The sequence below is a fragment of the Lepidothrix coronata genome, unplaced genomic scaffold (genome assembly GCF_001604755.1).
Source record: "Lepidothrix coronata isolate B3197 unplaced genomic scaffold, Lepidothrix_coronata-1.0 Scaffold147, whole genome shotgun sequence".
Lineage (NCBI taxonomy): Eukaryota > Metazoa > Chordata > Aves > Passeriformes > Pipridae > Lepidothrix > Lepidothrix coronata.
The window spans coordinates 949,443-961,362 of record NW_016690327.1 but is presented as its reverse complement, the minus strand read 5'-3'; positions in this window follow the sequence as shown (position 1 = coordinate 961,362).

Below are 11,920 nucleotides of genomic sequence, written 5' to 3'. Positions count from 1 at the left end.
CCTGAAGGTGCCAGGATGATGTTCCTCTCCAGCCCCACAACCCCTCCTGAAGGTGCCAGGATGATGTTCCTCTCCAGCCCCACACCCCTGACACCACAAATCCTATTTTTACATTTCCTCCTGACTCGCAGAGGCGACTGTTTATCAAAGCCACGCGGGGAGATGAAATAATTTCATCATCTGCCTTTTGAAGAGCTGATTTTTTTGAAGTTTTTTTGGGTGTTTTTTCTGTCCTCCCCTCGAATCTCTCGGCAGTTTCCCACAGACTGCAAAATATTCTGTTGTTTCTGTCAAGTTTTGGAGGACAAACCTCTTGATTAACACCCCCCTCGAGCAATTCTCCCTCCTTTCTATTCCCACCCCCCCTCTTTTATAGCATTTGCTGGAGGAAAGGCAAGTTATCAGTAACAGGGATTGCACATGATGGAACCTGATTGATAGGCTGTAATAAACGATATTCTAATTCAACCAGTGGCTCTGATAAGGTAATCTGATATATCACAAGTGCAAGACAGAGGAAATCTCTGCAGAAAATCGTTGTAGCTTTTGGCTCTATTGCTGTTTTCTTCCACACATCCAGCCCAGGGATGGGGCAGGGAACTGAGGGGCAAAGCTCTTCCACCCATCCATCACCCATCTGAGGGAGCTCAAGTGGTATTTTTTAGGAGATCCATCACCATTGAGGTGAGAACAGAGGCTGGAGGGCTCCTAAAGCTTGGGAAGGGGTGGGGATGCTCTCCAGCATCTGGGGGGCTGTTGAGGGGTCAGGGCATGGGGCTGTGCCAGGGTCACTCACTTTGGGGTACAGCCCCTGAAGGAGGGATCCCCAACCACCATTTTCTGCCAAAAAAAGTAAAACTGAAAGCAAATCTCTCAGTGAACACACATCAGCTGTAGTTCTCTGGGAGGTTTCTTGGGTGAATCTCCAAACCAAACAGCTCTGTACCCATTAATTCCCCTGCTGCTGTGGCTCTGCAAACAGAGCTCCCCTTCCAGGTCACTGGATTTTCTCATCCTTTGATGTTCTGCAGTCAAAGGCAGGGCTGGGCCAGGGCTGCTGCTCCAGCACTCCCAGTTCCCTCCTCTCCCTGCAGCGCCAGGAGAATTTCAGAGACAAACCCACCCCAACCCCAAACCTTTGCAGGACCCCTGGAGCTCCATCAGGAGCCACCTTTTGGGAACAGACCAGTAGCAGCCTCGTTTTACAGATGGAAAATGGGATATTTCCAAAGGGATGTTTGCCACATCCAAATCATAAATTCAGAAGTACATTAGAATTTAACCTGCTTTGAGCTGGACCACAAAGACACCTCAGTGAGATCCTTTCTGTGCTGGACATGAGGAGGAAGATGGGGCTGGATGTGTCTGAAGGATTCTGCTTCAAGCTGGGAGTCCATCTTCCCATGAAAGAATCCCATGGATGCTCTTACATATCTCAAATATGGGAAGGCAATAAATACCACGAGTGTTTCAAGGCTGGAGCCATCCAGGTCTGAACATTTGGGGTCACACTCAGGGTGTCCTGCAGTGCAGAATCCAACAGTGACAACCCAAATGTGCCAACAAGACCCAGGGCCAGCTGAGGAGCCTCTCAGATCCTGAGAGGTTCTTCTGCTCGTCTCTAGGAAAAAAAAAGGAAGGTGAAAACTTGTGGCCCAGATGCAACATCTTAAAGAGAAAAATAGAGCTGTGCAGAACAGGATGGCAGCTCGAAAGACATCTGGTTTTTGAATGTGAAAAAGATCTTTATTTCTGCTTTAAAGTGCCCATAAAACCTTAAGGATCCATGAGAGGCTACAATAAATGCACCAGACCTTTCTGTAGTGTGTGCAGAAGGATTTTCTTTTTAAAGTGCATTTTTAATTATTAAAGTCATGAAAGCAGCGTATTTATCACTGCAGCAGCATCCTCTCGCCCCAAGGATGTTTTGGGGGATGAAAAGGGGCCATTTTAGGTGCAACCTAATTTGATGAAGGTGAGTCCTTTCAATGAAAGGCAAGAAATTGCTCCAGTGAATCAGAGCTCTGTGGTGTGCAATTTAAATCGGGTTCCTGGGGGGTGAGTCAGGGCAGGGACAGACCCACACCAGCAACAACAGCAAAAAAACCCCACCAGGCTTTTCCAGAAAGCAACAGCAGCCTTAAAGGAGGGGAGGGGAAGGGAAATTACTGCCAGCACTCTGTGTCCCTGAGAAGGGACTGTGCAAGGACAAAGCAGCCCAGAGCACACCCAGTGCTGATGGAATTACTCAACTGGGGCTGGAGCCTCAATCAAAGGGAGCTGTTCCCAGCACAGAGGAAAAGCACAGCCTGTTTCTGCCTCATTTCCCCCAGTCCTCCCTCTGCAGGGACCACAGCTTACTGTCCAGGACACCTAAGCAAGCAAAACCCAGAGCTCTGGCTGGGCTGGAGCAGAGCTGGACACCCCTGGGGTCACCCCACTTTGTTCTGTCTGGGCTGGAGCAGAGCTGGACACCCCTGGGGTCACCCCACAGTGTTCTGTCTGGGCTGGAGCAGAGCTGGACACCCCTGGGGTCACCCCACTGGGCTGGGGCAGAGCTGGACACCCCTGGGGTCACCCCACAGTGTTCTGGCTGGGCTGGAGCAGAGCTGGACACCCCTGGGGTCACCCCACTGGGCTGGGGCAGAGCTGGACACCCCTGGGGTCACCCCACAGTGTCCTGGCTGGGCTGGGGCAGAGCTGGACACCCCTGGGGTCACCCCACAGCTCCTCTGACTCCACTGCACAGGACGGGGTGGAGGCAAGACAAGAAAAGTCACCATAAAGTCATTTAAGAATCAGCAGGAAGCGCCCAGAGGAGGCTGGGGAGGTGCTGGAGGGTCTGGAGGGGCCCCTTGAGGAGCACTGAGGGCACTTGGTGTGCCCAGCTGGAGCAGAGGGGGCTGAGGGCAGAGCCCAGCGGGGGCTGCAGCTCCTGAGGGGCAGCTCCAACCTCTGGGTGAGCAGGGACAGCACCCAGGGAACGCCTGGAGCTGTGTCAGGGAGGGTTGGGATGGATCTCAGGGAAAGGTTCTTCCCCCAGAGGGTGGTTGGGCACTGCCCAGGCTCCCCAGGGCAGTGGGCACAGCCCCAAGGCTGCCAGAGCTGCAGGAGGGTTTGGACAACGCTCTGAGGGACAGGGGGGGATTGTTGGGGTGTCTGTGTGGATGATCCCTGGGAGTCCCTCCCAGCTCAGGATGTTCTGTGATTCAATAAATCCAGCCCAAACACCCCCCAGCACAGAGATCCCCTGTGTCAGCCAGGCTGGGCACAACCCAGCAATCCTCATCTCTGCTCTAAGGATCCTTCCCCACCCTTGAGTGGGTTCCTCTTGGTTCCTCTAACTCTAAAATTAGGTTAACAATAGTTTCCATCTACAAGAAGTACAGTGAGTGTCATTTAATTCAACTCTAAAAGGTGTCCACAGCTGCTGATAATTAAGTTCAGCTGAGTTTCAATAAACTGCTAAATCTGCCCGAGGAAACCCAGGAGTGCAGGGCAGAGCAGCTGGAAATTCAAAGCTGAGTCCCCAGTTCAAGACCTCAAAGAGAATATTAGTTTACCTCTCGTTTTTAAAAAAGAGAGGAAAAGACACGTTTACCAAACTGAAGAAACACACAGAAAACAAAACCACCAAAAAGACACAGTCTTCCCAAACAGACAAGAAACCAAAAATGTACATGCCACCTGAAATGCAGATTGTTCCTGAACAGATGAAATAGGGGAGGGGGTGTGGATTCAAATCCCAGGACACTGGAGATCACAAAGCAATTCCCTGCTAAAAGTAAAATGCTTTTTGAAGAGGTTACCTTGAACTCATTTATGGATAATGTAAGTCACAGATTGGCAATGCAGAGTAAATATTTCACATGGCACTGCAGAGCTTTGTGCTGAGCCCAGCAATGGGGGGTCTGCTGTGGTTCTGGAGGAATCAATTCCAATGGATCCATTCCCACAGTGGAAGTGGCTGCAGTGACAGGACGAGTGGGAATGGGCTCCAAACTGCCAGAGGGCAGGGTTAGATGGGATATTGGGAAGAAATCCTTCCCTGGGAGGGTGGGGAGGCCCTGGCATGGAATTCCCAGAGAAGCTGTGGCTGCCCCTGGATCCCTGGGAGTGTCCAAGGCCAGGTTGGAGCAACCTGGGAGAGTGGAAGGTGTCCCTGCCCATGGCAGGGGTGGCACTGGATGAGCTTTAAGGTCCCTTCCAACCCAACCCATCCTGGGATCCTATGATCTGAAACACTGCTGAGGACCATCAGGAATGAGCCTTTTATTTATTTCATGGGATGTTTTTGATCCAAGGGGTTCTTCAAGGCCCAGCCAAGACCTGAGTGCCCCTCACCTCTGGCCCAGGGTTCCCTCTCAGGTGTCTCCAGCCCCCCTCCAGTGTGTTTGACAGGAACTGCAGCTGAGATCAGGTCCTGATGTGGGTCCTACAGGCTCCCACAGGGCATGAGAATCTCAGTCACAGAGGACAGGGGGAGAAGGGCCTCAGTTCCCACCTCCAGCAGAACCAAACCATGAGCTGCCACTGGTTCCACTCAGGCACAACTGTGCCAGGCCTGTGCCAGCTGAGAGTTGTTGCCTCTGCAACTTAATAAATCATTTCTTTCCAAACCAACAGTCCAGCTCCCTGTGACATGTGCTCAGACAGTGGCAAAGTCACCAAGAGGGTATCAAGTGACCTTTAAGGTCTGCCCTGGGCTGGGAGGGGATGAGCACACACCTCCAGAGCAGGGACAGATTCCTTGTTCTGCTCCTGTGAGTCAGAGCCAAGTGCCAAATCAGTCCCAAAGCCAGGACAGAAGTCACAAGAGTCCTTCAGTTCTATTTCCTAGAACACACTTCCCTCCTCAGGGAGTTGTAACTGCTCAAACAAGGACAGTTATTTTTACATTTCCATTTGTCCTGGCACGTGTCTAAGCAAAGAAACACGAACAAAAGGAACCTGCCTTCAGCTGATCAGATTGCCATCAAATGAAAAGTTTATGCTCTTTAAACAAGACAATGCCTGTCTTTGATGGAACATGGTTGGACAGGGAAATCTCAGAGCCTGGGAGCAGGAGGGGAGGTGGGAACCAGGGGCATCAAGAGGAGGGAAACAAGCAGAAAACTGATGAATGTGAAGGCTTTGACTTGGCTGAGTGGGATGGGATTTGTCACCCTCCAAAGCATGGTTTTGGGATGGGAACAACGGGATGTTTCAAGGGTGCAGAGGATGAGATCCCACCACCACTGACTGTGGGATGCCACTGGACTCCTCAGCTGGCCACAAGCATTTCCTCTGGACTTGTCGACCTGTTCAACCTGTCCCTCAGCCAGCAAGAGGCACCAGCAGCAAAGTCCATCCCAAAGGCCTGGGAAAAGAGTGAGGAGGGATCAGCTATGGGAACACCTCACGGAATCTGCCTGGTCAGAGGCAGATGTGCTGGATGGGGCACCAGGCCCATCCTGGTTCAAGAATTGTTGAACCTCCCTGGCAAATGAGATGATCCTACAGCTCATTCTGGCCCTAAAAAAAAAAAATAAAAAAAATTCTCAGACCCCCCCCAGATTCTGTGGCATCATTTCCTAAATGCATCCCAAAAATGCAGGTGCTAAAATTAGGCAAAAAAGGTGCTCTGACAGGAACTCACCCTCCAGGCAGGCTAATTTCAGAAACTAGCTACTTACTATGAAAACACTTTGAGGCTGGAAATCTTATGAGATTCCAAATGTCTTATGCATTTTGTTGCTGAATGGGCAAGAAATACAGACTTGTCCTTTTCATTTTATCAGCTCACGTTAAAAATGATGGAGAGCAGTGAGAGCTGTTGGCAGGGAGGCAGTTCCAGCTCTGCTGCAATTCTGGAAGTCTTGGGGTTCTCATCACTCCCCTGCCAGAGGTTTAAGCCTGCTCTTATTTCAGCCCTACCAAGCTACACTTCTGCATTCCACAGTTCACTGGAATTGTGTCCCCTATTAAGAACAAGAGAAATAAATAAACCCAAGAGAGAGACACAAAATAAAAGTCATCTCAATGACGAGCACCCTTCCCTGGCAACAGCCTCATTTCCTCCTTCCCTCATTTATAAATTTTTTTTAATTGCAGCAGCACATTACAGAAGGGAAAATAAAAACCTTTTTATGTTGCTGCCGAGCTCTGCTGCTGCCCACAGGGCTCCAAATTGAGAAAGAGCCTGCAGATATCTGAATTGAGGGCACCAGGGACTCCCCCCAGCACATGGGGGGGTCACAGCAGCTCCTGCAGCTCTCTGGGCTCCCCAGGAACAGAAGGATTATGCCAATAAACCCCCAGGCTGGCTGGGGCTCTGTGCTGAGGTGATGCAAAACTGCAACACCTGGAGAGGACTTTGAGACAGGACACGCCTCAAGTTGTGCCAGGGGAGGTTTAGATTGGATATTAGGGAGAAAACATTTTCCAGAAAGGGTTGTAAAGCATTGGAAGGGGCTGCCCAGGGCAGTGGTGGAGTCACCACCCCTCGAGGTGCACAAAGAACACCCGGGTGTGGCACTTGAGGACTTGGTTTAGTGGTGAATGTGGTGCTGGTTGGACTTGGTGAACTCAGAGGTCTTTTCCAACCTTAACAATTCCCTGGTTTCATGCCCAGTCTCCCAGGGTTTGCCAGGGCACCTCCCTGGAGCTCTTCTTCGGGAGAGCAACACCCTGCCCACATCCCAGGTGGGAGAACAGGGACACAGGGACTCCCACACGTGTTCCCTGCCCAGTCCCTGGATCCAGGCTCACAGCAGGAGCACAGCTCATTCCCAGGATGCCTCTGGAACTGGCCTGTCTCCCAAAGCAGTCCTGGTTCCTGCCTGCAACCCGAACAAGTTTGCTAAGAGGAAATCTGAGAAGAATTGCCAGGGAGCATTCAGGAGAGATTTCCATCCCTAACGCACCTCTTTCACTCTGTCTGCCTCGTTAAGGAGCTTCAATGAACTCCTTTCAAAGCCGCAGCAGCACAAAAACAATGGAGTGATTGCAGTTTGTGAGGCAGAGGGATGCAATCAGCCTCTGAACATCAGAATGTTCCCGCAGCTCCACGAGCTCGGGGCTCTCTGTCTTCCTACATTCCTAAGGTTGGGGTTTTTTGGAATTCTCTTCTAATTCCCACCCCTCAATTAAATCCAAGGTTCAATCAACCAAAGACAGGTTGGGCAGGAGCTTGGAGCAAGCTGGGCTAGTGGGAGGTGTCCCTGCCCGTGGCAGAGGGTGGGACAAGATGAGCTTTAAGGTCCCCTCCAGCCCAAACCAGTCTGAGATTCTGGGAAAAGCAGGAAAACTGTCCCAGGGAGTCATCCCAAGCAGCACAAACTCCCCCTGGGTTATACAGGATCACTGGCCACCACCCTGGGACCCAGGGCACGATCCAGGTACCAGCCAGAGCACAGAGAGGTGAATAATAAATCATGACAGAGCCCCAGAACGCTGTGCCCTGTCCAGCAGAGAAACAGCTGATTCTCCTGAAATGTGCTGGGGACAACAGCTCGGGGGGGTTTGATCTTCATTCCCTGGGACTGGTGACCTGCTGGGGCTGGCACAGAGGGGCTTTCCTGGGCAGGGGACCGGGGATTGCACCCAGCCTGTCCCTGCAGCCCAGCCCAGCCCCAATTATCCCCCAGCCTGTTATTTATCAGCTCATTAAAGAATCGATGGTTATCTTGTGAGGAGGTTCCTGTTTCCTCTCTCCATCTCATCCTGCACGATCTCTGTGCCCCAAAGCAGGGGAGGACACTCCTTCTAGTCTCCTCTGGCACACGGGAAGCTTTAACTGGGGGCACAGCAGACTGCGATGCTGGGAAGTTAATAAACGTTTCCCTCCAGGCGCCCGCCTTAATTTCTCTGTTTTCTGCAAATTAAGAACATTTCTCCTGCCCTGTTCTCCACTTCCCCCGGTCCAGCCACTTAAGAGTCACTTAGATCCCCTCAGGTCAGGTTTAAACATAGTGCAGCTACTTCCCCCCAGTGCCAGGACACGTTCCCTGGGGATTTACACGGGGACTTTAAAGCAAGTGTGGATTTACACGGCGATTTTAAAGCAAGTGCTTCACACACCTCCCCCCATCTCGAGAGCCCCCGTGTCCCACCGGCACAAACACCCACCAACATCACATTTTGCTGTCAATAACTTCTCACTTCAGGCAAAGGAAACAACCCCCTTGCAGCCATCCAGCAGGTTTCAAAAATAAGGATTTTTTCGGTGTTAAAACCCCACGGAGCTGAAGCTCTAAAGCAACAATTCCGTTAATTAGCACCGGCAGCTAACACACACGGCTCTCACAAAGGTGAACGGTTCCTCCTGCTCCCCGAGGGCTGCGGGGACAATCCACCTCCACCAAGAGGTGCTGAAAGCAATTCCAAGCCCACGCAGCCCTGAGGTGGCAGAGCTCTGGGTTCCAGCCTGGCACTGAGCTCACAACTGCTCCTGCTCTCAGCATCTCCAGCTCCTGCCCCTGGCTGCTCCCTCTGGCTGCTGCTGGTGTTGGCACTGGCACCATCCTGGCTCAGCCCAAGGAGCCCCAGCAGTGCAACACCCTCGGAACAGGTACCAGGAAGTTTTCCCTGTCAACTTCCAGGTGGAGACGAGTCCTGCAGCCACAGGAATGGGAGATTCCCACGCTGTGCTGGGCTCCAGGGGTTTGGCTGTGACTCCACTGAGTGACACCAGCTGAGGTGGTGCCCAGGGAAGGGCTGGCATCAGCCGGATCTGCCACCCTGCCTCTGCACCGCTGCTGATCCTCAAGGCCCAACCTCCCTCATGGAATTCCCACATTCCAGAGTGCAGGTCCTGTGCTGAAGATGAGCACCCCCAGCTCACCTGACCCAGGGGAGTGGGCACAGAACACGCTCCACGTTTTGGACATTTAGGAGAGACACAAGAAGGGACAGGCACGGGGATGGATCCCACTTGGATCACGGCCCAGAGCCCAGCCAAGTGCAACAAAGAGCCCTCACCCCCCAAAATAATCCATAATCCTCCACAAAAACAGGGCAAATATTCAGCATTCAGTTGTGGTTCTCTCCCTCCCTCCCCAAAGCCAATTCCAGAATTTGCCACGGGAGTTTCCTCGGAGCAAATCCCCCACTCCCAGCTTTTGGCACAGCCTTGGGATCACTGGCAGAGCAGGAGTTGTGGTGCTCCTGCCTTTGTGAGGGTTCTTTTATTGCTCTTTCTAAGCTCTGCTCTGGCAAAGAGCCAGCACTGTTTGCTTCTTGGGCAGAGGATATGGAATTACCGTAAATTATATTGAAAAATTAGATTTATTCACCGCTGTGATAATTGATCTCCCAATCTGTCTCCGAGAGTTAGCAGCTGGTAAGAAAATAAAATGCAATTTAAAATTTTTATTTATTTAAAAAAAAAACCCCTCACTTTAATCCAACAAATCAGGGGGAGAGGAGAGAGCAAGCTGCTCATTTGCCAGTCCTGATATTAAATACTGGTGATAAGAAAGCAAAGCAAGAGGTGACTGCACAGGTATTTGAGGAATTCACAGCACACTGGCATTAAGCACCACGTGCACTGCAGGGGGGTTTTATACCCTTGCACAGAATTGTGTGTAATTGTAGCTCTGCACAGGGGGATTATGGACAAGGACTGGAGCAGAATCTCCGCTGGGCTCACTCTGGTAGAGCTGCTGGCACTGGGGGTGGCAAAGCAGCATTCCATGAGTGACTCCTGGAGTTCAGCTCCTCTGTCAGAGCCTCTAGAACTGGTCCCATCTCATTTTTGCCTGTGTTTGTTCAGCCCAGGCCCCCGGACAGAAAGGAACCCAGCCCAGAACCCGCCCCTCGCTCCTCGTTCTCACTGAGCCTCTCGTGTGTGAGCCCCTGCTCAGGTCACATCACACACCTTAGAGATGGAGACAGCATTTCGAGTTTTACACCCAGATTGGCTTCGAGGAGATGTATTTTTATCTGCTGGGAGTAGAGGGAAAGAACTCCATAACTCAGCACTAACCCAATAACTCACAGAGGGATCGGCCAGGCGGGGGGTTGAAAAATCTCGTGCTGCCATGGGTAATAAAATAAGGATGATAATCCTCCTCCCTGGATAAAGTGAACCATCAGGAGCAAAGGAAAGGAGACAGCATCAGAAAGCCAAGCTAATGGTGCAGGGTGGATGGGAGGATCCTGGCTGGAGCCAGGGCAGTCTGGCAGCAGCATTTCAAAGCCACGGATGAGCACAGTGAGTTCCTAACAGCTCCCAACCCCTGAATCTGCAACGTGGAGCATCTCTCACCTCATTTCACAGAGTCACTGAGGTTGGAAAAGCCCTCCCAGCCCATGGAGTCCACCTTGTCCCCCAGCCCAGGGCACTGAGTGCCACCTCCAGCCCTTCCTTGGGCACCTCCAGGGCTGGGGACTCCAAACCTCCCCGGGCAGCCCCTGCCAACCCCCCTCTGTCCCTCCTGGGAGGCTGGGGGGGAATTTGGCACCCCAAGGAAGGTTTGGAAAGCCCCACTTCTCCCCCCAGGACACAGAAGGCCTGACCCTGACCCTGAGCTCAGCAAGTCAGGCTGAAATATTGCCCCAATAACTCAGGGCTGTCTGGGGAGTACAATTCACCCTGGCTGGATCGGAGACTCTGATCCATCATCAAACTAATTATTAGCTGGACTGGCCTTTTTTTTTTTTTTTCTAATTGCAACAGCAAATGATATCACAGAAATAAAAAATACTGCAGGGAAACCCAACTGAGAGGTGTCATTAAAATCAAATGACAGCACAGGGTTTATCAGTCCCAGAATTCAAGATCATTTTCTTCTGTGCTGAGGCACTTGCACAGAATATCAGCGGGGTACAGCGACAAGAGCAGCTCACATAGCTTGTAAGAGACATTATTTATAGATATTTATATATAAAATATATTAAAAAATAAAAGACAATAAAATACAAGCACCCAGGCAGGCCAAGTGTATTTTTCTGCTCTCTACTAATTTTCACATCCCCCAGCTGCACTGCCACCTCCCTTGCATGATCTTCCCTCTCTGCCTCCAGCCTTGTTACTGCACTTGAGTAGGTTAAGAACACTTTTATTATTATTCCTTTTTATTATTATTATTCCCCCTATTTCTGATTTGATTTGCATGCTAATAGTTATCTGGGAGTTCAAATCTCAATTAGGAGCCCACACAGCCAAGAGATGCACAATTCATTGGGAGGTTGTAAATGTGGCAACGTTCTCAGACTCACAATGAAGGGCAACTCATCACATGGCACTATATTTTAGTATTATTAATTTGGTGTCATTCAAAGGCTTCATGGTGGTTGGTTAAGTTAATGCATGTTCCTGGATACGTTCACTGCTTTTTATTGTTATGGATTTTATACTTCAAGCACACAAAGTTGCCCAGGGCCCCGTAGTAGGGCCTTTTTCTCTTATAAAAACCGAGGAAAATTAAATAATGTTGGTCCATCAACACCTCTCCAACAAGGCTTTTCTTCACCATCACTTGGGATGGAACAAGCCCTGCAAAACTGCTCTGGAAAATTGAATTCATGGGGCCAGTCCTGGGCTAAATGGGAATTAATTACTGCCTGAACAAACTCACCCCCCTGCAACAACCCCAGCAGCACCTTTTCTGGGCTGCCTGACAAGGTGGAGATCAGTCAGAGGTTGGACTCAGACCTTGAAGGTCTTTTCCAGCCTGAACGATTCTGGTTCTTATCCTGAAGGTCCCAGCTCCGCTCTGCACCTTTGGAAAAATCCCATTGTGCCTCCAGCCCTCAGTTTGCCCTGGTTTTCCCATTTTTTTATTTTTTTTTTTGTCTGCAGGGCTTCTCCTCACAACCTGTGTGAGTGCCAGTGCACTCAGGGCTGTGCAAGCAGGGACAGCAATGAGCTCTCCACAGAAACCACACACATCAAAGAGAAAGGGGAGTTTTCCCTGGGCAAGGACAGAGCCAAGAG